The sequence below is a fragment of the Sciurus carolinensis genome, chromosome 3 (genome assembly GCF_902686445.1).
Source record: "Sciurus carolinensis chromosome 3, mSciCar1.2, whole genome shotgun sequence".
In the NCBI taxonomy this organism is placed as follows: domain Eukaryota; kingdom Metazoa; phylum Chordata; class Mammalia; order Rodentia; family Sciuridae; genus Sciurus; species Sciurus carolinensis.
This window is the reverse complement of record NC_062215.1, coordinates 89075121-89102091: the sequence shown is the minus strand read 5'-3', so window position 1 is coordinate 89102091 and position 26971 is coordinate 89075121. Positions and strand designations below refer to the sequence as shown.

General features: G+C 34.7%; 1 protein-coding gene across 1 annotated transcript in view; it reads right to left on the bottom strand.

Moving 5' to 3' along the window:
* Positions 1-26971, bottom strand: part of Thsd7b (thrombospondin type 1 domain containing 7B) — a 715164-nt gene that overhangs the window by 687990 nt on the left and 203 nt on the right.

Sequence of the window (26971 nt, the reverse complement as noted above, 5' to 3'; positions counted from 1 at the left end):
CTTTAAAAAACTTCGAACTACTTAGGTGAGCTAAACACACTGTGCTTCACTCTAAACTACAGTACAAAACCCATTTATGTTAACTAAAATACATTGTCCAATTGACTTATCTTGTAAAATTGGACACGTTCTCCAAGAAAAGATAGAGTGAAAATCACATTTCAGAATGCAATTAGCATTTACCATGCACCAAAATAGTTGAATAATAAACAACAGCTACTTAGAGCATATAATAATACACAGTACAAAGAAATATTAAAAGAAAAACAAGACTTAAGTTTCAAGGGGCTAGAATTTTAGAACACTAGACATCGCCTACAAGATTGAACTTTAAGAAATTTTTCTTTTCCAAATAGTTTTTTAAAATTTATTTTATTTTATTTCTTTAAATTCATTTTTATTGTGAACAAATGGGATACATCTTGTTTCTTTATACATGAAGTAGAGATTTGTGTAATCATACATTTACCTAGGGTAATAGTTTTTGATTCATTCTGTTATTTTTTTTCTACCCCCCCACCTCTCCCGCCCTTCTTATCCCTCTATACAGTCCCTCCTTCCTCCATTCTTACTCCCTTCCCACCCCCTATATGTGTCATCATCCGCTTATCAGTGAGATCATTCGTCCTTTGTTTTTTTTGAGATTGGCTTATCTCTCTTAGCATGATATTCTCCAACAGCATCCATTTGCCTGCAAATGCCATAATTTTATTATTCTTTATGGCTGAGTAATATTCCATCGTATATATACACCACAGTTTCTCTTTTTTTTAATTTATTATTATTGTAAACAAATGGGATACATGCTGTTTCTGTTTGTACATGGAGTAAGAGCATACCATTTGCGTAATCGTACATTTATATAGGGTAATGGTGTTTGATTAATTCTGTTATTTTTTCCTTTCCCCCACCCCTCCACCCCTCTTTTCCCTCTATACAGTCCCTACTTTCTCCATTCTTGCCCCTCTCCCACCCCCCATTATGTGTCATCATTCGCTTATCAGTGAGAACATTCGTCCTTTGGTTTTTTGAGATTGGCTTATCTCACTTAGCATGATATTCTCCAATTTCATTCATTTGCTTACAAATGCCATAATTTTATTATTCTTTATGGCTCAGTAATATTCCATGGTATATATATATACCACAGTTTCTTTATCCATTCATCAATTGAGGGGCCTCTAGGTTGGTTCCACAATCTGGCTATTGTGAAATGTGAGGCTATGAACATTGATGTGGCTGTATCTTTGTAGTATGCTGATTTTAAATCCTTTCGGTATGGGCCAAGGAGTGGGATAGCTGGGTCAAATGGTGGTTCCATTCCAAGCTTACTAAGGAATCTCCACACTGTTTTCCAGAGTGGCTGCACTAATTTGCAGCCCCACCAGCAATGTATGAGTGTACCTTTTTCCACACATCCTCGCCAACACCTGTTGTTGCTTGTATTCTTGACAATCGCCATTCTAATTGGGGTGAGATGGATCTTAGGGTAGTTTTGATTTGCATTTCTCTTATTACTAAAGATGGTGAACATTTTTTCATATATCTGTTGATTGCTTGTAGATCTTCTGTGAAGTGTCTGTTCATATCCTTAGACCATTTGTCGATTGGGTTATATGTATTATTCATGTAGAGTTTTTTGAGTTCTTTATATATTCTGGAAATTAGTGCTCTATCTGAAGTATGATTGGCAAAGATTTTCTCCCACTATGTAGGCTCTGTCTTCACATTGCTGATGGTTACCTTTGCTGAGAGAAAACTATTTAGTTTGAATCTATCCCAGTTATTGATTCTCACTTTTATTTCTTGTACTATGGGAGTTCTGTTAAGGAAGTCTGATCCTAAAACAACAAGTTGAAGATTTGGACCTACTTTTTCATCTATAAATTGAAGGTCTCTGGTCTGATTTGAAGGTACTTGATCCATTTTGAGTTGAGTTTTGTTCAGGGTGAGAGATAGGGGTTTAGTTTCATTCTATTGCACATGGATTTCCAGTTTTCCCAGCACCATTTGTTGAAAAGGCTATCTTTTCTCCATTGCATATTTTTGGCACCTTTGTCTAGTATGAGAAAATTGTATTTATTTGGGTTTGTGTCTGTGTCCTCTATTCTGTACCATTGATCTACCTGTCTATTTTGGTGCCACTACCATGCTGTTTTTGTTACTATTGCTTTGTAGTATAGTTGAAGGTCTGGTATTGCAATACCCCCTGCTTCACTCTTCCTGCTAAAGATTGCTTTAGCTATTCGGGGTTTCTTATTCTTCCAGATGAATTTTATGACTGTTTGCTCTATTTCTGTAAGGTACGTCATTGGGATTTTAATTGGAATTGCATTGAATCTGTATAGCATTTTTGGTAGTATGGACATTTTCACAATATTAGTTCTGCCTATCCAAGAACATGGGAGATCTTTCCATCTTCTAAGGTTTTCTTTAATTTCTTTCTTTAGTGTTCTGTGGTTCTCATAGTAGAGGTCTTTCACTTCTTTTGTTAGATTGATTCCCAAGTATTTTATTTTTTTCGAAGCTATTGTGAATGGGGTAGTTTTCCTAACTTCTCTTTCTGAAGATTCATCACTTATGTATAAAAATGCATTTGATTTGTGAGCATTAATCTTCTATCCTGCTACTTTACTGAATTCACTTATGAGTTCTAAAAGTTTTCTGGTGGAATTTTCTGGTTCCTCTAAATATATAATCATATCATCAGCAAATAGGGATAGTTTGAGTTCTTCTTTTCCTATTCGTATCCCTTTAATTTCTTTGGTCTGTATAATTGCTCTGGCTGGAGTTTCAAGGACAATATTGAATAGAAGTGGTGAAAGAGGGCATCCCTGCCTTCTTCCATTTTTTAGGGGGAATATTTCAGTTTTTCACCATTTAGAATGATATTGGCCATGGGCTTAGCGTAGATGGCCTTTACAATGTTAAGGAATGTTCCAACTAACCCTATTTTTTCTAGTGTTTTGAGCATGAAGGGATGCTGTATTTTATCAAATGCTTTTTCTGCATCTATTGAAATAATCATGTGATTCTTGACCTTAAGTCTATTGATATGGTGAATTACATTTATTGATTTCCAGATGTTGAACCAACCTTGCATCCCTGGGATAAAACCCGCTTGATCGTGGTGCACTATCTTTTTAATATATTTTTGTATGCAATTTCCTAAGATTTTGTGGAGAATTTTTTCATCAATGTTCATTAAGGATATTGGTCTGAAATTGTCTTTCCTGGATGTGTCTCTGTCTGGTTTAGGTATCAGGGTGATGTTGGCTTCATAGAATGAGTTTGGGAGGGTTCCCTCCTCTTCTATTTCATGAAATACTTTGAGAAGTATTGGAATGAGCTCTTCTTTAAAGGTTTTGTAGAACTTGGCTGAGAACCCATCTGGTCCCGGACTTTTCTTTATTGGTAGGCTTTTGATGACTTCTATTTCACCACTTGATATTGATCTATTTAAATTGTGTATGTCCTCCTGGTATAGTTTAGGTAATTAATATGTCTCTAGAAACCTGTTGATGTCTTCAAGATTTTCTGTTTTGTTGGAGTATAGTTTTTCAAAATAGCTTCTAATTATGTTTTGTATTTCACTCGTGTCTGTTATGATATTTCCTTGTTCATTCTGAATTTTAGTAATTTGGGTTTTCTCTCTCCTTCTCTTTGTTAGTGTGGCTAAGGGTTTATCAATTTTGTTTATTTTTTCAAAGAACCAACTCTTTATTTTGTGAATTTTTTTGATTGTTTCTTTTGTTTCAATTTCATTGATTTCAGCTCTGATTTTAACTGTTTCCTCTCTTCTACTCTTTTGGTGTTGCCTGTTCTTTTTCTAGGGGTTTGAGCCATAGTGTTACATCATTTATTTGTTGATTTTTTTCTTCTTTTATTGAATGTGCTCCATGAAATGTTTTCCTCTAAGAACTACTTTCATAGTGTCTCAAAGATTTTGATATGTTGTTTCTTTGTTCTCATTTACCTCTAAGAATTTTTTAATTTCCTTCCTGATATCTTCCATAATTCATTCATTATACAATAGTGTATTATTTAATCTCCAGGTGTTGAAGTAGCTTCTGTTTTTTACTCTGTCATTTATTTCTAATTTCAATCCATTATGATCAGATAGAATACAAGGTATTATATCTATCTTCTTGTATTTACTAACAGTAGCCTTGTGGCATAATACATGGTCTATTTTATAGAAGGATCCATGTGCTGCTGAGAAGAAAGTGTATTCACTCTTGGTCGGATGGTATATTCTATATATGTATGTTAAGTCTAAATTATTGATTATGTTTTTGATATCTATGGTTTCTTTGTTCAATTTTTGTTTGGAGGATCTGTCCAGTGGTGAGAGAGGTGTGTTAAAATCACCTAGTATTATTGTGTTGTGGTCTTTTTGATTTCTGGCATTGAGAAGGATTTGTTTGATGTATATGGATGAGCCACTGTTTGGGGCATAGATATTCATGATTGTTATGTCTTGCTGATTTATGCTTCCCTTAAGCAGTATATAATGTCCTTCTTTGTCCCTTCTGACTAACTTTGGCTTGAAGTACACATTATCTGAAGTGAGGATGGATACTCCAGCTTTTTTGCTGAGTCCATGTGCATGGTATGTTTTTCCCCATCCTTTCACCTTTAGTCTATGGGTATGTCTTTCTATGAGGTGAGTCTCTTGCAGGCAGCAAATTGTTGGATCTTTCTTTTTAATCCAATCTGCCAGTCTATGTCTTTTAATTGATGAGTTCAGGCCATTAACATTCAGGGTTATTAATGAAATATAATTTGTATTCCCGGTCATTTGGCTCATTTTTTTAATTTTTTTTGACATGATTTGATTTCTCCTTTTTTTTGGTTGTTCCTTTAGGGTAGTTCCTCCCTTTACTGATTTACATCATTGTTTTTCATCTCTTTCCCGTGGAATATTTTGCTGAGAATGTTCTGTAGTGCCGGCTTTCTTTTTGTAAATTCTTTTAGCTTTTGTTTATCATGGAAGGATTTTATTTCATCATCAAATCCGAAGGTAAGTTTTGCTGGGTATAAGATTCTTGGTTGGCATCCGTTTTCTTTAAGAGCTTGAAAAATGTTGTTCCAGGCCCTTCTAGCTTTTAAGGTCTGGATTGAAAAATCTGCTGATATCCGTATTGGTTTCCCCTTGAATGTAATTTGATTCTTTTCTCTTGCAGCCTTTAAAATTCTGTCTTTATTTTGTATGTTATGTATTTTCATTATAATGTGCCTTGGTGTGGGTCTATTGTAATTTTGTGTATTTGGAGTCCTATAAGCCTCTTGGACTTGATTTTCCATTTCATTCTTCAGATTTGGGAAATTTTCTGATATTATTTCATTGAATAGGTTGTTCATTCCTTTGGTTTGTTTCTCTAAGCCTTCCTCAATCCCAATAATTCTTAAATTTGGCCTTTTCATGATATCCCATAATTCTTGTAGATTCTGTTCATGATTTCTTACCATATTCTCTGTTTGATCAACTTTGTTTTAAAGATTAAATATTTTGTCTTTGATATCTGAGTTTCTGTCTTCCAGGTGTTCTATCCTATTGGTTATGCTTTCTATGGAGTTTTTAAGTTGGTTTATTGTTTCCTTCATTTCAAGGATTTCTGTTCAGTTTTTTTTCAATATCTCTAACTCTTTATTGAAATTATCTTTTGCTTCCTGTATTTGCTCTTTTAAATGTCGATTGGTGCGATCATTCAATGCCTGCATTTGCTCTTTCATCTCCTTGTTTGCTTCCCTGATTGTTTTGATTATGTACATTCTGAGCTCCCTTTCTGACATTTCTTCTACCATGCTATCAATGGATTTTATTGCTATACCATCTAGGTTTGTTTGGGAGATTTTCTTCCCTTGTTTTCTCATATTGTTCAGGTATCTACCCCTCTAGTAGTGAAACTCTTGAATATTGCAGATTTCCTCTATTGACTAATATTGTCTCTGTAGATTTCCAATAACTCACCTGTTAACCTCAGTAGCCTGAAGTCTTGTAGGAACTTGATAATGCGGTGCTCCACTAGGAAGCTGGCCTTCTAGGGGTGGTGGCCTTCAGGTGGGGTATATTCCCTGGTGGCTCTGAGTTGGTCCCAAGTCTCTCAATACCTCCTCTTCTTGGCTCCTGGGTCTGTCAAAAGTCCTCTAGCCTCCTTTAGGTGTCACAGGAAGGGAGTTGCCCTTCCAATTATGATGGCCACACCCTCAGGAGTAATTCAAAATGCCTGCACCAGCCTACAAGAAGCCTCTGGCTAGCTCCTTGATGGCGACAAACTTCAGCGTGGTAGTGGGGCAGGGCTGTTCAGTGATGGCGTCTGTCTTTGGCTTGGTGGTTGGGCAGGTTGGCTACCAGCCACGCAGCTCCGCAAGGCAGATGGGTTGGGTGTCCACCTGCTACCTCCACGATGCAAGCGCCCTGCTCACCCACCAACTCCCTACAGGACTACGACTAACCAGTGATGGCACCAACCTAGGTGCAGGGGTCAGGCCACTTTAAGAAATTTTAAAAAACAGAATGACAATAGAGTACCTCTTCCCTACATGAGCCAGGTACTCTTAACAGCATACTAAGCTAAAAATACTGGCCAGATTCTGTCATCTATCAATAGTTATTATTATTTTTTTTTTTTACTAAAAATAATTCCTTTAGTATGGTTCATTGATACTTTAAGGAGTATTTGCTAATTTTTTTTTTCCTGAGGAAAAGCCTTCTGATGACAAGGCTCTAGGAGCCTCATTCAGGACATGAGGAGTAGCAATCACCATTAGAAACCAGTTCCCCAGTATTATCATCTTTGTAAATTTTAACACACTGTGAGCTTTTATAAAACAGAGACTATGGCAAGTTTGTTTTACTTACATGTTTAATATCCAGAAAGATTTTTAAAAATCAGCATAATTCTAAAATATCATCAATTTTTAATCATAGCTTAATCATTGAATAATAAATTTAGTGACCCATCATGGCAATAAGATACAATATCGAAAACTTTTAAAAAATATATTGTATTTGTACTAACAATGATCTGAAAATGAAATTAAGCAAAAAAATTCTGTTCAAAATAAATAAAATATTTATAAATAAATTTAAAACAAATACAAAGTTTGTACACTGAAAGCTACAAAACATTGCTGGGGAAAATTAAAGACATGGAGAGACATTCCATGTTCATGGATTGGGAAACTCACTATTGTTAAGATAGAAATCTTTCTAAATTTATCTATAGATTCAACATAATTGCTATCAAAATTTCAGAAGGTTTTTCTGTAGAAATTGTCAAAATGCTCCTAAAATGGAAATGGAAAAGACTTAGAATAGCAAAAATAATTTTTATAAAGATGCAGATGGAAGATTTTTACTTCCCAATTTAAGAATTTATTATAATACCCTCTTTCACCACTTCTACTCAACATCGTCCTTGAAACACTTGCCAGAGCAATTAGACAGACCAAAGAAATTAAAGGGATACAAATAGGAAAAGAAGAACTAAAGCTGTCACTATTTGCTGATGACATGATCCTATATTTAGAAGATCCAAAAAACTCCACTAGAAAACTCCTAGAACTAATAAATGAATTCTGCAAAGTAGCAGGATATAAAATCAATACATGTAAATCTAATGCATTTCTATTCATAAGTGATGAATCCTCTGAAAGAGAAATTAGGAAAACCACTCCATTCACAGTAGCCTCAAAAAAAATAAAATACTTGGGAATTAATCTAACAAAAGAGGTGAAAGACCTCTACTATGAAATCTACAAAACATTAAAGAAAGAAATTGAAGAAAACCTTCGAAGATAAAGATCTCTCATGTTCTTTGATAGGCAGAATTAACATTGTCAAAATGGCCATTCTACCAAAGGCACTACACAGATTCAATGCAATTCCAATTAAAATCCCAATGACATTCCTCATACAAATAGAGAAAACAATCTTGAACTTCATCTGGAAGAACAAGAGACTTCAAATAACCAAAACAATCCTGAATAGATAAAGTGAAACAGGAGGTATCACAATACCAGACATTAACAATAACAGAACAATAGTAACAAAAACAGCATGGTATTGGCACCAAAATAGACAGGTAGAACAATGGTACAGAGTAGAAGACACAGAGACAAAACCACATAAATACAGTCACCTCATACTAGACATAGGAGCCAAAAACATACAATGGAGAAAAGATAGCCTGTTCAACAAATGGTGCTGACAAAACTGGAAATCCATATGCAGTAAAATAAAATTAAACCTCTATTTCTCCCCCTGCACAAAACTCAACTCAAAATGGATCAAAGACATAGGAATTAGACCAGAGACCCTGCACCTAATAGAAGATGAAGTAGGCCTGAATCGTCATCATGTTGGCTTAGGATCAGACTTCCTCAATTAGACTCCCAAAACATAAGAAATCAAAGCAAAAATCAATAAATGGGATGGACTCAAACTAAAATGCTTTTTCTCAGCAAAGGATACAATCAAGAATGTGAAGAAAGAACCTATAGAGTGGGAGAAAATCTTTTCCACACGCACTTCAGATAGAGCACTTATCTCCAAAATTTATAAAGAATTTACAAAACTTTTTGACAAAAATACAAAGAACCCAATCAATAAATGTGCCAAGGAACTGAACAGACACTTTACAGAAGAAGACACACAGGCAATTAATAAATATATGAAAAAGTGTTCAACATCTCTAGCAATTAGAGGAATGCAAATTAAAACAACTCTAAGATTTCATCTTACTCCAATTAGAATGGCTTTTATCAAGAACACAAATGATAAAAGATGTTGGCGTGGATGTGGGGAAGAAGGCACACTTTTACATTGTGAGTTGCAAATTGGTGCAGCCACTCTGGAAAGCAGTATGGAGAATCCTATGAAAACTTGGAATGGACTCACATTATGACCCAGTTATCCCACTCCTTGGTTTATACCCAAAGGACCTAAAATCAGCAAACTACAGTAAGACAGCCACATCAATGTTTATAGCAGCTTAGTTCACAATAGCTAAATTAGGGAACGAACCTAGATGCCCTTCAACAGATGAGTGGATAAAGAAACTCTGGTATATATACACAATGGAATACTATTCAACCATAAAGAAGAATAATATTATGGCATTTGCAAGTAAATGTATGGAAATGGAGAATATCATGCTAAGTGAAATACGCCAAGCCCAAAAAACCAAAGGTGGAATGTATTCCCTGATAAGTGGAGAATGATATATAATGAGTGTGGGGGTGGGAAATGAGAGAATAATGGAGGAACTTCAGAATATGTAGAAGAAAATGAGAGGGAAAGGGGTATGAAAAATGGTGAAATGAGACAGATATCATCACCCTATGTACATGTATGATTACACGAATGGTATGAATCTACATTGTTTACAATCATAGAAACGAAATTATGTATCCCATTTGTGTGCAATGAATCAAAATGCAGTCTGTAAAAAAATTAAAAACTAAATAAAAATAATAATTTAACAATATCTATAATAAAAAAGAATTTATTATAAAGCTATAAATGTCAAGACAGAAAAATAGCATTATGATAGATGTTTACATACAATCTGCTCAATTCAAGTCCCAAGAGAAATGAAAATACATGCCTACACCAAGATTTGCACACTATGTTCACAGCAGCATTATCCATAGTAGCTCATAACTGACCATCCAGAAATAAAACCTTACATTAATGGTCAACTGATTTTTGAACAAAGAAGCAAAGTCCATTCAATGAATAATTTTTTCCCAAAAAATTATGCTGGTACAATTGGATATCTACATGCGAAAAAAAAAAAGCTGAACTTAAAACCTTACTCATTCCAATATAAGAAATTAATTCCAAATAGATGACATTCCTAAATATAAGGCTAAAACTACAAAAATCTTTAGAAGAAAACATAAGAAAAAAATCTCAGAGTACCTGATTAAGGCAAATATTTCTTATATAGGGCCAAATATATAATCTGTAAGTGAAAAAATATTGGCAGATTGGACTTCACTAGAATACAAAATATTTGCACTTCAAAATACATCATTAAAAACTGAAAAGGCAAGCCATATACTTTGAAAAATTATCTGCAAACCTCATATTCAATAAAGAACTCTCATCCAGAATATACAAAAGCTCCTGAAACTCAATAAGGCAAACCAGTTAATTTAAAAATACAAAAAGATTTGCTAAGACATTTCACAAAAGAAAAAAAAATACAGAAGGCAAATAAGTACTCACAAAGAAAATATCATTAGCTATTAGTGAAATGCAAATCTAAATCACAATGAGATAGTAGTTCATATCCACTAAAATGACTACAATTACTAGTAATGGAACCACCATTTGACCCAGCTATCCCACTCCTTGGCCTATGCCCAAAGGACTTAATCAGCATACTACAGAGATACAGCCACATCAATGTTCATTGCTGCTCAATTCACCATAGCCAGATTGTGGAACCAACCTAGATGCCCTTCAGTTGATGAATGGATAAAGAAACTGTGGCATATATATACAATGGAATATTATTCTGCAATGAAGAATGATAAAATTATGGTATTTGCAAGCAAATGGATGAAATTGGAGAATATCATGCTAAGTGAGATAAGCCAATCTCAAAAAACTAAAGGACGAATGATCTCGCTGATAAGCGGATGAGGACATATAATGGGGGGTGGGAGGAGTTAGCATTAGGGTTAGGGTTAGGTTTAGGGTTAGGGATAAGAAGTGTGGTAAGAATGAAGGAAAGAAGGACTGAATAGAGGGAAAAGAGGGGTGGGAGGAGTGGGGGGAAAGGGAAAAAAGTAACAATGAATCAAACAACATTACCCTATGTAAATTTATGATTACACAAATGGTATGCCTTTACTCCATGTACAAATAGAGAAACAACATGTATCCCATTTGTTTACAATAATAATAAAAAAAAAACAGACAATAACCTATGTGAAGGAATATGAACCAACAAAGATCCTCATGTATTGCTGGTGGGAACATAAAGTGGTACAGAACTGTTTGGAAAACAGGTTGCATTTCTTAAAACACTCAACATGTATTTGTCATACAGTCCAACCATTCTAGTTCCAAGAGAAATGAAAGTACGTGCCTACATCATCAAGTTTTGCACAAAATGTTCACAACAGTTTTCAAAAGTGGAACAATTAAAATGCCCATCAACTTATGACTGAAGAAAGAGCCTATAGAGTGGGAGAAAATCTTTACTACACGCACCTAAGATAAAGCATTAATCTCTAGGATATATAAAGAACTCAAACCCTTAACACCAAAAAAAAAAAAAAAAAAAAAAAAAAAAAACCTGACCCAATCAATACATGGGCAAAGGAACTGAACAGACACTTCACAGAAGAACTACAAATGGTCAATAAATACATGAAAAAATGTTCAATATCTCTAGCAATTAGAGAAATGCAAATCAAAACTACTCTAAGATTTCATCTCACTCCAATCAGAATGGCAATCATCAAGAATACAAGCAACAATAAAAGTTGGCAAGGATGTGGGGGAAAAGTTACACTCACATTGCTGGTGGGAATACAAATTGGTGCAACCATTACGGAGATTCCTCAGAAAATTTAGAATGGAACTTCCATTTAACCCAGTTATCCCACTCCTCAGTTTATACCCAAAGGACTTAAAATCAGCACACTACAGTGACACAGCCACATCAATGTTTATAGCAGCTCAATTATAGCTCAATTACAGCTATTGTGATAGCTAAACTATGGAACCAACCTAGATGCCTTTCAACAGGTGAATGGATAAAGAAAATGTGGTGTATGTGTATATATATATATATGATGGAATATTACTCAGTCTTAAAGAAGAATAAAATTCTGGCATTTGCTGTTTGATGGATGGTGTTAGAAAATATCATATTAAGTGAAATAAAAGCCAAAACCAAAAAACCAAAGGCCAAATGTTTTCTCTGATATACGGAAGCTAAATCACAATAAGTGGGGAAGGATAGGGAAGAATAGAGTTACTTTCTATTAGGTAGAGGGGAGTGAAGGGAGGCGAAGGTGTATGGAGGAAGGAATGATAGTAAAGTAAAACAGACATTAATTATTACCTCATGTACATGTATAACAACATGACCAATGTGATCCTGTAATACGTAAAATCAGAAAAATTAGAGTTTACACTCCATTTATGTATGATCTATCAAAATGTATAAATGCCTTCTACTGTCATGTGCAACTAATTAGAACAAATAAAATTTTTAAAAAAGAAGTGCTATAGCCATACAAAGGAATTCAGTGACATGAATAAATGAAATGTTGGTGTATGCTATAATATAAATGAACCTTAAAAAGATTATGTGAAATAAAAGAGGCTAGTTACAAAAGACCAATGTTATATGATTCTATTTATGTGAAATATCCAGAAAAGGCAATTAATAGACAGAAAGTAGATTAGTGGTTGACAAGGACTACGGGTGGGAACAGGGATTAACTGCAAATGGGCATGCAGAAGTTAATTAGGAATGTCGAAAATAGTAGAAATGGTTGCACTGCTTGGTCAATGTACTAAAAACAATTAATTTATAGATTTTAAATGAGTAAATTTTATTATGTAAACTGGACCTCAATAAAGTTGCTTAAAAATAGCCAGTCTTTCAGATTATTAATTACTAGCATTAAACAGTATAAAGTGCTACAAACAAGAAGCTTCCATGTAAAACGTGCTCATCTGGATCAATAATCACCCAAAATAAAAGCAATTAACATGGAATCTAGGAAATATGTTTTTTCCTTTTTGTTGTTGTCATTGTTTGTGTTCATGAGAGCCTCTGTGGAGAAAGGCAACATCATAAGCAGTTTTAAGTTCAAAGTTTCAAAGAGGGGAACCTGAGGCCTGTTTATCATGAAAGCTCAAAAAGTGAAAGGGGACTGGGCTAGTTTCAGTTCCAGTGCATAATATCTATGCTAGTCAAATGCAGTTTTCTCAACAGTAAAGTAAATGGGAATCCTTACCCTGCCTACAACATCTTAGGGCTGTTCTGAAGCCCATGTAAGATAAGTGAAAGAGAGGGTTCTAGAATATTATAATTTTTTAGCTTATTGCCAAAATTAATGGTGCCACTTGTACACTGGCTTTTCCTCTTTTCAGCTCTGAAGATGGTGGAAGTCAATGCAGCGGACCTATCTAAGTTCAAACCCAGGTTTGGTGGAGCAGGCCACACACCATCAGCTCTGAGAAAGCATTGAGACTGCATCCTTCTGGGTTATTGCTTTGGATGGAATCCCACAGCTCTTGCTTTGAAAACAATAAAATAGAGTTTTATGAATAGAAATGTCAGGAGAAATATCGAAGGTGCAATATTTGAAATAGCTAAGGTGTGTGAGGCATGCCACCAGAAATACACAGTAAAATAGAAACCTACACACTTATTTTGGGAAAATAAAGTACAAAGAAAGAATAATTAATTGCCTCTTCAGAGAAATGACATTTATTATTAAGTGCATGCCTATTTATTCAAACTACAATATATTCTACATCAGAAGGTAGAGGATAGGGAATAAGTCTTACCAAGTAGCACTCCACTGCCAGCAACAAAGAATAACATTATTTAAGTGCTTAATATGACTTTGAGCTTATAATATTTACATTTGGATACAGAAAATTTAGTTTGAGCATGTACTACAGAATATGAAGTAGGTCTTTCTCATTAATTCCCATTGTGCTTATGAGAAGGTAGAGGAACAAGGTAAGGATCTTACCCAAGTTCACACGCAGCTCGACTTAGAGCCCAGACAGTGTGATTTTGGTGCCCATGCTCTGAACCATTCCACCACCATGCCTAGTATGTGGTGTCTGCCTCTCTATGATTTATAAACATCAATATTTGAAAATGGTATAAAATTTTATACATACACAGCTAAGTAATTAAGCCTCAAATCAGTTTTCTAAAAAAGATTCAAAATGCAGCATCCTTTTCAACATAGTGCATATACTTAGCAATAGAAAACTCTGAGCAGCTGCATTCAATTAAAAAATTATTAACCCTGAGGAAAAATACAGAAAAAAATCCATATGTTATTTTTATCATTTATTGTTACTTTTATGGTAAAGTGTGTTCATGAATGAAATCTACCACTTGATAATAAAACAAATTATATCCACTCTGGCTTTTTATTTCATATTTTGTGGGGAGTGGATTGATCAATGTAAGTGGGTACCAATATCACAAATTTCCTTCATAATCCACAGTGTAATTCCTATATTAACTCTAAAGAGGAAAAAGAAATGAGATGATTACTTCATCATCATACTTTTGTGAAGAAAATAAGATTTATTTTTGTTTTTTTTAATATATATGACAATAGAGTGTATTTTGACATATTATACATACATAGAATATAACTCAATCTAATTAGGATACCATCCCTGTGGTCATACATGTGTAGTTTCACTGGTGGTATATTCATATATGAACACAGTAGAGTTAAGTCCTCATCATTCTACTGTCTTTCCTATTCCCACCTCCCCTCCCTTTCCTTCATTCCCCTTTGTCTAATCCACTGAACTTCTATTCCCACTCCCTTATTGTATTAGCAACCACATATCAGAACATTCAGCCTTTGGTATTTTGGGACTGGCTTATTTCATTTAGCATGACAGTCTCCAGATCCATCCATATACCAGCAAATGCCATAAAGTCATTCTTTTTTATGGCACAGCAATATTTCACTGTGTATATATACTACAATTTCTTTATGCATTCATTTATTGAAGGGCACCTCGGTTGATTCCATTGCTTAGTTATTGTGAATTCAGTTGCTTTTATAAACATTTATGTGGCTGAATCACCCTAGTATACTGACTTAAGTCCTTTGGGTATATAACAAGGAGTGGATAACTAAGATAACTGACTCAAACGGTGGTTCCATTCCTAATTTTCTGAGGAATCTCCAGACTGCTTTCCAAAGTGGTTATACCAATTTTCAGTCCCACCAGCAATGTATGAGTGTACCTTTTCCCCCACATCCTCACCAACATTTATTGTACTTGTATTCTTGGTAATTGCCATCCTAACTAGAGTGAGATGCAATCTCAGTGTAGTTTTAATTTGCATTTCTCTAATTGATAAGGAAGTTGAACATTTTTTTCATATATTTATTGACCATTTATATTTCCTCTTCTGGGAAGTGCCTCTTAACTTCCTTTGCCCATTTATTGATTGGGTTATTTGGTTTTTTTTTTTTTTTTTTTTTTTTTTGGTGTTAAGTCATGAAATTCATTTGAAGAAATAAGAGACCCAGAATAGCCACGGCAATCCTTAGTGAGAAAAGTGAAGCAGGAGGCATCACAAGGCCAACTTTATATTACAGAGCTAACATAATGAAAACAGCATGGTATTGGCTCCAAAACAAACATCAAAATCAATGGAACAGAATAGAAGACACAGAGACAAACCCACATAAATACAGTTATCTCACACTAGACAAAGATGCCATAAATATACTTTGGAGAAAAGATAGCCTCTTCATCAAATGGTGCTGAGAAAACTGGAAATCCTTATGTAGCAGAATGAAATTGAACCCCTATCTCTCACCCTGCACAAAACTCAACTTAAAGTGGATCAAGAAACTAGTGCCTAGGTCCAGAAACTCCACATGTACTAGAAGGAAAAGTAGGCCCCACTTTCTTTCATGTCATCTTAGGAATCTACTTCTTCCACAAGATCCTAAGGTGCAAGAAGTAAAATCAAGAATCAATAAACGGGATGGTAATAAACTGTTATGGTTTGGATGTGAGGTGTCCCCAAAAAACTTATGTATGAGACAATGCAAGAAGGTTCAGAGGAGAAATGATTGGGTTATAGCTTTAACCTAATCAGTTAATTAATCCTCAGTGGGATTAACTGAGTGGTAACTGGAGGTAGATGGGGTGTGGTTGGAGGAAATGATTCTTTGGGGACATGGTGATGGGGTATATATTTTATGTCTAGAAAGTGGAGTCTCTCTCTCTGCTTCCTAACCATCATGTGAGCTGCTTTTCTCTGTTACACTCTTCCACAGTGATGTTCGGCCTCACCTGGAGCCCCAAGGAATGGAAACTGATTTTTATGAACTGAGACCTCTGAGACCTCTGAAACTGTGAGCCTTCAAATAAACTTCTCCTCCTTTACTATTGTTCTGATCAGTTCCTTTAGCCACAGCAGAAAAAAAAAAAAAAAAACCTCACTAAAACATAAACTATAAAGCACAAACTATAAAGCTTCTTCACAGCAAAGAGAACAATCAAGAGTGTGAAGAGAGAATCTACAGAATGGGAGAAAATCTTTGCCACCTGCACCTCACATAGAGCATTAATTTCCAGGATATATAAAGAACTCAAAAAACACCACCAAGAAAATAAGCTTTAATGGATGTATCACTGAAAAAAAGTAATGATTCTGAGTGGTGTTAAATGTACACTTTTATATTATTTCTCTGAACCTCAGTATGGAACTAATGTATACTGCACAGATGTCATCTGTGGTGTAAATTTTGGGGAACTTTGTTGAAATACAAAATAATTACATGGCTAGAGTAAACCTATAAGGAACCCACGGGAATGTGGGCACTTTCATTCCATTCAAGAATGGTGGTGCTTTATAGCATCTAAGGTCATGACCATGAAGATGTTACTTAAATAAGCTTTTAAGGTTGCTTCATGGATGTATGATACTCTCATTTTGTCTTTAATTCATGTTTCAACTTCACTTTGATAGGTCTGACTTGTTTTGAAATTTACTCTTATATTTCTTTGCATAGAAACATTTATTTCTTAATTAATCATAATTCAAATGAGTTAAATATCAAAGTTCTGGAAGACAAAGTTAATGGATATATTTGCAGGTGCCAGAATGGAACCTGAACCCCAGTCAGAAACCTTTTCTGTAGCAATCATCATCAATCCAGTAGCACAATTTGACCCCCATTCCCGGTCAATACTATAGGACAAACGAAAATTTGAATAAAAGTTTTTTTTAAAAAAAACTTTTAACCTGGACAAAGTTTGGTGGCCAGTTGATTCTATTATAGACATATTTTGTAATGCATGTTCAAAGAGAATAACTAGGTCAATTTCCATAAGATTCACCTAGTTCAACATGCTTTCCACTCCAGAATAAAGAGCCTATAGTTACTCGAAGTCATAAAAAGTAAATGAATTAACCAAGTAACGGAACCAGCCCAAGTGTCAACAGATGAATGGACAAAGAAAATGTGATGTAACTCAAAGGAGTTTTACTCCACCATAAAAACAAATTAAATTATATCATTTGCTCATTAATAGATGGACCTGTAGAACCATCATGCTAAGTGAAAGAAGCCAGACTTGAAAGTCAAATGTTCTCTCATATGTGGAAGCTAGGGGAAAAAAAGGAATAAAAAGGGGATCTCACAAAAGTAAAAGAGAGACCAGTAGAATAGAAGAAAGGGATAGGGATGGGGGGAAAGGCTGCTGGGAAATAAAATAGACCAAATTTTGCTATGTCATGTACAAATATATCATAACTAACCCATTTTATGCATAATTATAATGTACCAACTTAATAAAATACAAGAGACCAGTAGAATAGAAGGGTCAGGGGGGCAAGGGGAATTAAATTGATGAGATTATGTGATATATAAGTACAAATATGTCACAATGAATCCACTATTGTGTATCATTATAATGAGCCACTAAAAGTGAAACAGTGAAGACATCCCCACTGTTGTATGTAATTTTTAAATGATATGTATTTTTTCACACCCTCCTGTTACCCAGTTGAAACAACAGTAAAGGCACTAAAAGATATAACCCAAAAAGGGTCAGAAGTACAGTGACAATAGTCCAGAAGAAATGGACTCTGGGACATGAAGAGCAGAGAGAGGAGTACACCTCATCAAGGCAGAGGATGCTAAAGAATAAGTACCTACAGAAGGGAATGGTAACAACAAAAAGGCAATTTATACTGAAAGAACTGTGAGAAGACTTGAGAACTAGAGACGCTGAGGAGGAGCGAGGCTTGTGACTTGAAGTGGAGAATAATGAAAAATTTATAAATCAAATTAATTAGCCCCCTGGTCCCTTTCCTCTGTCCCTTGCCCAATCTCAACAGGAAAACAGTAAAATTCAAGTCAAGAGAACATTTTTGAGAAGAGCAAAATAGAAGACACCAGAAGCTAACCCATTCAAAAGAGAGGAATGAATGAAAAGAAGAGGACTGTATAATGAGCCATCTCTGCCCAGAACTCTCCCCTTGCTCTTTGTTCAGTAGTGCAGTGCAGGAGGGATTCGTTTTAGGAGACACCAAATAGCCCCTGTAATGAAGACCGCTTCTTATGAGTAATCTATTTCTTTTCGCACATTGCTACCCAAACACAGGCTATATCTTCATTTGTGACGGGGAATGACCCTGTGACTCTCCTCTTACCAACGGACTATAAAGAAGAGTGATGAATTGTTGATTTAAAACCAGTCTGGAAATTCTTTGCCATATCTCCCATCAAAAGATGGGATCTGAGCTCCCTTTTCAGTGACTTATTTGTAAACAAGGGAATGAAACTTTAGTATCCACACATAACTCCTAGGTTGAGTTACAACAAGCCATGCAATGCCTGCCTATGTCTCTGCAGAAGTTTCCTCTGGGGTTCTGCAGGTCCATATGAAGAGACCACACAGGGAAAAAGACATCTGAAGAGTCTCAGTTTTTCCAAACCCAGCTGTCTGAGTCCTCCCAATCCAGGCTGCTAAGTGAGTGCAGAATTCTCCCAGATAACAGTAGATTCTGCTATGGAGGCATCATTCTAGCTGAGTCCAGTCACTCCCTCAATGTGTGAACAAAATCAATGATAATTATTGCTCTAAGTCACTATCTTGTGGTTGGTTGATATAGAGAAATGGAACATGTATGCAACTTCTGTCACTTATTTGAAATCTCTTATTCCAGATTTCAGCTCTGTGCCCTTTTCCTCAAATAGACAGTAGAAATGCCTGTAGCCCATCTTGGATGGACAGAGAAGGATAATGTACTTTGGTAAAATAAAAGAAAAATTCCTGGCTGAATAAACACAGAGAGCAGAGCTGCCCATCCGTCATTCTGAACCACTAACTTTGTGACCTTCACATAAGAGAGATATGAGCTTCTGGGTTTTTTAAGCCGTTATATTTGGAAGTATCTTTGTTATAGCTGCTAAATCTTCACCTTAAATAATAATCCAGCCTCAGAGAAAAGGCTTTTAAGTACTGACGGATATAGATTTTTGAGAAACTGACCTCCAATAAAAAAGCCAGCTCAACACTCAAGAAGTTCAGAAAGCAAAGTCCAATAACTGAGTCAGTTGTATGGAATAACCAATCAGTTTTTAGTGTTTCATTTTTAATAATGTGAGACACTAATGAAAGCATCAATAATCAATAGGCACTAGAAGAAAGCTGTCCATCTTCATGGTCATCCTTGAACAAATAAGTGAATAAGACAGGAATAGTTGTATTAAAAGAAGAATAAACGGTGAAAAGAACTTGAGAAAAAAACAAGCATTAAAACTCCCCAAATGAATAACCCCTATATCTGTGCATAACAGAATAAGTAAAAGATCATATAAACAAAAAAATGTGATGACTGAAACATTCAAAAGAATGGTTGAAAACAGAAGATTTTAGAAATTGTAACAAAAATATAAACAAAAAAAATGGGAAATGTGTACAAGTTGAACATTAGTTAGAGAGTTTATACATCTCCATTAGGAGTTTTGAAGGAACAGAAACATCAGAGGGAAGAAATTATTTTTTTAAAAAGTCTCAGTACATGAGTAAACCAACTTAAATATCCTACTAATGTCCAACATAAAAAAGAAAAAGAGATGCATCTCAAAAAATACAATCATGATATTTTAGAACTTCATTAATTAAAAGATTTCAGAAAAAGGGAAAGAAGCAAAGAGGTACCAGAGGATAAAGAGATGAGATCACAGTGGCATTGAACTTCTCAGTAACCACACTAGAAGCTATAATACAAATTGAATAAGACTTTCAAAATTCTGAAGAAAGAAAGCACCTTTTAATCTTGAACCCCTACAATTAAACCATCAATCCAACACAAGCACATATACCCTTTACAACAGGAGAGGGTTCGAAAATTACTTTCAATGCACCCTGTTTCAGCAGTACTAGAAGATAAATTTAGCAATTCTAGAAAATAAGGCAAGGAAGAGAGACAAGCACAGGGAAGAAGGAATTCAAGATGAGAGGAAACGAGAGAAATTCCACGGATAACACCCAGACCCTGTAGTCCAGACTGAATTTGGGGGCAGAGGGCTGTGCAAAGATCTCCCAAAGAAAAAATGTAATTGAGTATTAAGAGCTGCACTGGAGTGTTTGGGCATGTGACATCTCTAAGGGGGTATTTGGGGGAAAACAGCAATAGGCTCAAAGACCACACAGAAGACAAAATGGGGCAACATTTTATTTCTGTATAAAACAAAGAGCTGAAGGAGAAAGGGGTGCACAGCTTGGCTTAGTATAGAACAATATCTACACAGGAAATAAGCAGTCATAGACTTACCTATCTTGATACAACTATTTTGAAAGTCTGCAGGTAGGAGGGGAGAGGTAGGTAGACAAGAGATCAAATCCTCAATTAGCATAACAGCACATTGATAGGAAATATCTAATATTGATAAATCAAGAAATATCAATAATGAAAACTCTGCTTAGAAATATGGAGTTAAATATCAGAATAAACATCAAAAAGAATTGAAACTAGTCCCTCTGTGGAAAGGAACTGGTAGGTGAGATACATTTGTAGTATCTCATTTAAGTGTGGTAGTAATGTTTTAATTTTTAATTATGTGTATCTATTCTGCTTTTTAAGAAAACGAATTGAACTTCTTTTCCAGATATGATCAACTTTGCTAGTAGAACCAAGCAATGTGGAAATACAGATTTTTATTTCCACATTCGCTAATCTGTAAGTTTGACTTTGGTTTCAGTCATTTCATATACTCAATATACTTCATATACTTCAATATATTCAAGCTCCAAAATAACATGGATCATACTTTTTTGTCCCCTCGCTTTTCAAACCTGCAAAACACACATGCACATGTGTGCATGCACACGCACACCAAAAAACAATGCTGCTTATTAATGTGTTGGGGATATTTTATACAACAGTTATTTATGTTCTAGGTACATAAATACATAAATGAATAAATCCAACAAAATCCCCTCTCCTCATGAAGCCCACATTTTACTGCTATTTAGGAAACAAAATAGGAAAGAAATATATTTTATGTTATTTGGGTAATATAATTTTTTTCTGACTTGTTAGCAATATTATATAATTAGTGCTTGTAGTCTCTTAGGAAAAAATGATTAGAACTTTTACCAGTAAACCCATGCCTCATATGTCTATACTTTTTGTTATCAAAGAAACACCACCACTGAAAGTATATTAAACATGTGCCTTCTCCATTAACTAATAACCATGGAAGCAATTTAAATGATCCAGAGAAAACATTTCATGGACTTATAGCACCATTAAAAAATAGCTTTCTTCCAAGATCATTTTATTTTCTCTAAATACATCTGAACTTTAATATAATATGTATGTATAACATATAATAAAATTTTTCCTTCAAGTACTTTCAACATGGAAAATATTATTTAAGTTATAATTGAATATGAACATATGTAAGATCCTTTTCTCCTTATGCAACGTCATTTTGATCATCTCCTTTTTTCCCTAAAGAATGATTCCAATTTATCTACTTAGTTCTTAGAACATAGGGCATTCTTCTCACCCTTTTTTATTTGTTGGGTAGAAACTATGAAAATTAAAACTTTCCAAGAGTCTGGCAAATGGCAAGAAAGTAAATGTCAATAAATTACTTATAAACATTTATTAATAAAGCATATACAACTATCAAACAAACTTCCCTTTTGTGTGCCTAAAAAGAGCATACAAAATTTGTATGATAAAATCAAATATTTCAAACATGAAATTATAACATGATAGAAATAATATTTGATTAATCAGTACACATTAAATATTTCAATATATTCTTACTTCTCAAAACAATCCTGTGAAATGTTGATTGTTTGCCCATTTTCAGATAAATAAAGCTCACAGAGGTTCAATAACTTTCTCCCCATTAGACACTCAGGATTTGAGAATTCCCACTATGCTAGAGTAAGCTCCTAGAATAACTTAGGTTATTTTAAAAGTCTGTCACAAATAAACAAATATGGAATGTCTTTTCTTTTAGAACTTGTTTTCCAAAACAAAATTTGTTTTCTAGTCTTTATAAGCTCAGTTGCAAAATGTAATTTTAGATAATGAAAATGTTCTGGAACTAGATAGCTATAATGGTTTCACCACACTGCAAATGCACTAAATATCACTGAATTTTACACCTTTAAAACTGTTAAAATGGTAAAGTTTATGTTATTTGCATTTACCAAAATAATTTTTTAATGTCATTTGGCTTCCGAAAGGAAGTAATTAGAATGCTATCCTCTACATATTCAGAATCACAAATTTCAAGCTCATATCTTTATTTCTAAGGTTACACATTTAAATTCTACCACTTTGCTAGTGGTTCCCAGATTAATTTCTCTAGCAAAAATCTCTTACTGGATAAGACCCTACACATCCCACTTCCTGGTCAACACTTCCACATGAATTTCTAACACTCTTAAAAATTGACTATGCTTAATATCAAGTTCCTAATTGTGTATTCTCTCCATAGCAGCTCCTTAATAGAGAGCCCATCTTAAATATATCAACTCTACTCTTCCAGCTGCTCAGGGCAAAGTCCAAATCACCTAATGTCTCTTCCCTCCCAACCCATCATAAATCCTGAGGGCTGTGCCTTGAATCAGGGTTTCTCAAGTTGAGCATCATTGATATTTGGGGACCTGATAATTCTTTTCTTGTGGGGTGAACCATCCTGTGCATTTTAGGATATTTAGTAGCATCCCTGGTTGTGACAACCAGAAATGTCTCCATACATTGCCAAAACCACCCCTGGCAGAAAAACATGGTCCTACATATATCCAGAATTCAACCCTTTCTCACGATCTTCACTGCCATGACCTCAGGTGAAACCATTATCATCACTCTTTATTTTTGCAGCTGCCTCCTAAGTGATCTCCCTGCTCTGCCCTTTTCAACTAGCTTCCCACAACAGTCCTTTTCAAATTTTACTAAAAAGAAAATCAGATCATGTCACTGCTAACTAAAACCCCTCCACTGTCTTTGTGTTTCATCCAAAGTAAAAGCTATGACATCTGAGGACATAGCTAATCTGACCCCATTACCTCTCTGTCCTTTCCCCTCTTGCTCTCCCATGTTCTCTCTGCTGCAGCATGCTGGGCTCCCCTCTCATCCTTAAGCATGCCCCAGGCACTCCTGCTTCAGGGCCATTGCTCTGTTGCACCCTCCATCTGTCATGCACATCACTTCAATATCCCCTCACTTCCTTCAGGTCTTCACTCAAATTCACTTCCTTCTTGAGGTATCCCATGGATAACTTACTAAATCTATGAGTCTCTCCTCTACCACCACATATCCCTCTTCCATGCCCTATCTTTCCTTCTTAGCACTTCTCATCATCTAACATATTATCTAACTATTGATCATGTTTAGTACCCGTTCCTGAGAACTGAGGAACTGTCTGACTTACTCTCAATTATCCATTTATCTCACATCCATGTAATAGTGTCAGGAACACAGTAAGCACTCAGTAAGTATTAATGGAATGAGTGATGAGTGCACCTCTTAAAACCAATACTTAGAAATTTTTAGAAACTACCATTCACTTGTGGCTTCAGAGACGGCTATCTGTTCACTCCTACAAAGGAGGCACACATGAATAATTATATACCTAAACTTAAAACAACAGGCAACCTTACTCCTTAAAGAATACTCTTCCTAACATGACCCTCCTTTCTTGGCATGATGACATATTTCCTGACACTAAATATAGATCACAGGATCTCACCACAGTGATGACAGGCATTCAAAAGCCTTGCCAGATCAATGACCTCCGCAGCCTAAAAGTCACCATACTCTTCTTTAGTACAGAAATCTTTAGCAACATAATATATCACTCACTTATTATTCATCAATCCATTGTTTTTCCAAAACCAGGACTTACCTAGAAATTCCACTAATTTGGAAGAAGTTGACTAATATCTAACCTTCTGATTCAGGGGAAAAACAATAGAGACCAACAGAGTTTAAATGATTGACACTACAATCTAAACCTAGAGAATGGTTTCTAGGTTTCTAAAATATACTTAACTGAGTCTCCATGGAAATCTGTTCAAATTCCAGGTTACACTGGACCTATGTTCTTGGATTTGATAACATTGTAAAAAATATTACCAATTTCAACTAAAAACAACTTTAAAAATCATAATGAAATACAGTAAACTCATTGATAAATAGGTAACAGATTTTGATATTTCAAAGTTGTCTTTGAAAGTGGTGATCCAGAACTGCTCCAGATTATATGATTCCTCAAATAAATCTATTTCTTACCTTTAAAATAGTGCTTCATCCATGTCATTAGTTTTTAAAAAAGGAAAAAACTAGAAACCACAGAAATGCAAAGCAACAAAGAAAAAAATAAAGGAAGCTAGTGAAATAACTTATTGCGTCAAAACATGTAAAAATACTATGCAATCATTAAAAGATGAGGTTGAACTTTGTGCTCTAAGATGTAGTATTCATCAAGACCTCATTATATCATAACTCATGCTACAAAAAGAAAGATGAGAGCATGATTTTAATTGTGCATCTCTATTAACTAGATATTTTCATATCCATCATTCTCCACTATCCTTCCTGCCCAGGAGGCCCACCTGTATGGATTCAATAGGCTCTTTTCTCCTGTAGCTTCTGCTGGGGTTCAGTCAATGGAAACCCTGGCAGGAGATGTAAGGGCAGGAGAGAGTGAGGCAAGATCCATTCATTCTCCAGTTCCCTATTTGTTACTTTTGGTTGGTACTAGCCCTCCAAACACCACAGCATCCAGAAGACACTATATCTATAGATATTCCCTCAGTAAAATTTTCTCTCAAGATTCAAGGAACCATACTTGGTACCTGAAGGCCTAGAAGTTGTAAAGACCCCCAACTATTGTAACTTAGGGCACTGCACAGTTCCTGTGGCTGTCTTAAAAACCTCCTTGGGCTCACCTACTTTTGTAAATAGTGTTTTTCTCAGGTCATTTCTTTCCTGGAAAAATCCTTAATAATATTAATAGTAATACTTGTGCATTGCAATTTACATACATAAAGATGTACAATATGCTTACACATACAAGGAAAATTTTAGTAAGAACACAAAAGAGATTGGAGAATGCAATACATGGTCTGAATTTTTGCTTTCAATTTTATACTTCTTAAATTTTCCTATTTAAAAACATATGATTAAGAATAAAAATTTGGTTTAGAAGTAAAATCAAATGAGAGAAATGTATCTTACTACCTTTGTAATAGAACAGTAAAGAGGGAAGGAAGCAATGAACACCAGGGAAAATGAGAATAATGAGCTGGATATTCATTTAGAACATGCGATGTTTCTGATAGAACTGATTCTCACTGCTAAAACTCAAGTTTGACAGTTACCAAAGTATTCTTTCAATGTAGAGTTGATTCTGCTTCTTCTTGTTCCATTGACCTACTTTTAAAGTTACTTCAAATTAAGTCCACTTTCTTAACACATCTCATTCATCTCAAATTTGCTACTGTCCATTTTAATTGCATTTTTGGAGAACTTTAAACAGGAGTATAGTCAAATAAATATGCTTATTTCAATGTGATAAAATTTTTGCCTTTTGTTATTAAAACAAAATATTTCCATTTGCAGAAATGCAATATTGACTTTTAAAACTATTTCAAAGCCTCCTAAAACTACTGTAAGGGGGAAAAATCACAAATCACTACTGTGGTATTGGAGCCACAATTAAATTAATTTATAGGGGCTTTAATGCAATTAAATTTCCTCTAGACTGTATCTCTAATGGTGCTGGAGTTTTTTTACTTAATATCCTTTAAAGCATAATTCACTTTCATTTTGCAAAGTCATTTAAATATTACAAATATCACTTTTATACATATTTCCATGGTGACAATATGTTCACAGTCTATTTAATTTACAGATGATGAGACCAAAATGAAAACTCAGAGGACCATAGATCTTCTACAACATCACATTTTCCTTCCACTACATTATGAGTATAAGTTATCTGTATTTGCAAGAAAGGACTCTTGAAACAGTAATAAATATTTTAAATGATCTTATTGTGAAACTTTAAGAAAATTAAAATCCAGAAGAACAAAAAAGCATCAGTGATCCAGAGTCAAGATATATGGGGTTCATAATTTAACTTAATAAATTATTAACTTTGAAATTAAATTTAACAAATTTTTTTCACAGCTAAATTAAGGAAATATTTAGGGAAGAATGTAAGTTATATATAAGCATTCAAACCCCAGCTCAACTTATTCATATACATAAGGATTATGCGTGATATAGCTAAGGATCTCCAAAATCATTAAGATGACTTTATAGTCACAACTAATAAGCAAAGCTGTTAGAATAATATTTCATGCTCCCAAACCTAGATATACAGGATGTATGCTAGAAAGTATTTAATAATAAATAGCTAACTAGTTTGAACCCTGAAAGAGTCATACAGAACAGTTCCAAAGCACAAGATACCAGCTAAATTCGGATGTCATTTTTGCTGCAACTGTGCTGCACGGTGGTGAAATATTTCACAAAGGAGAAGTAGATGTAACTATGGAAATCATAACTTTAATTGACAACAACATGAAAATTTCGAAGCATAACAAGCATCACAGATAGAGGTGACAATTATGCAGGAATAAAAATCCAACGTAAGCTATAAAATAAAGGGTTTATTTTTCCTACCTGTATATTTCCCACAATTCCACAAATAA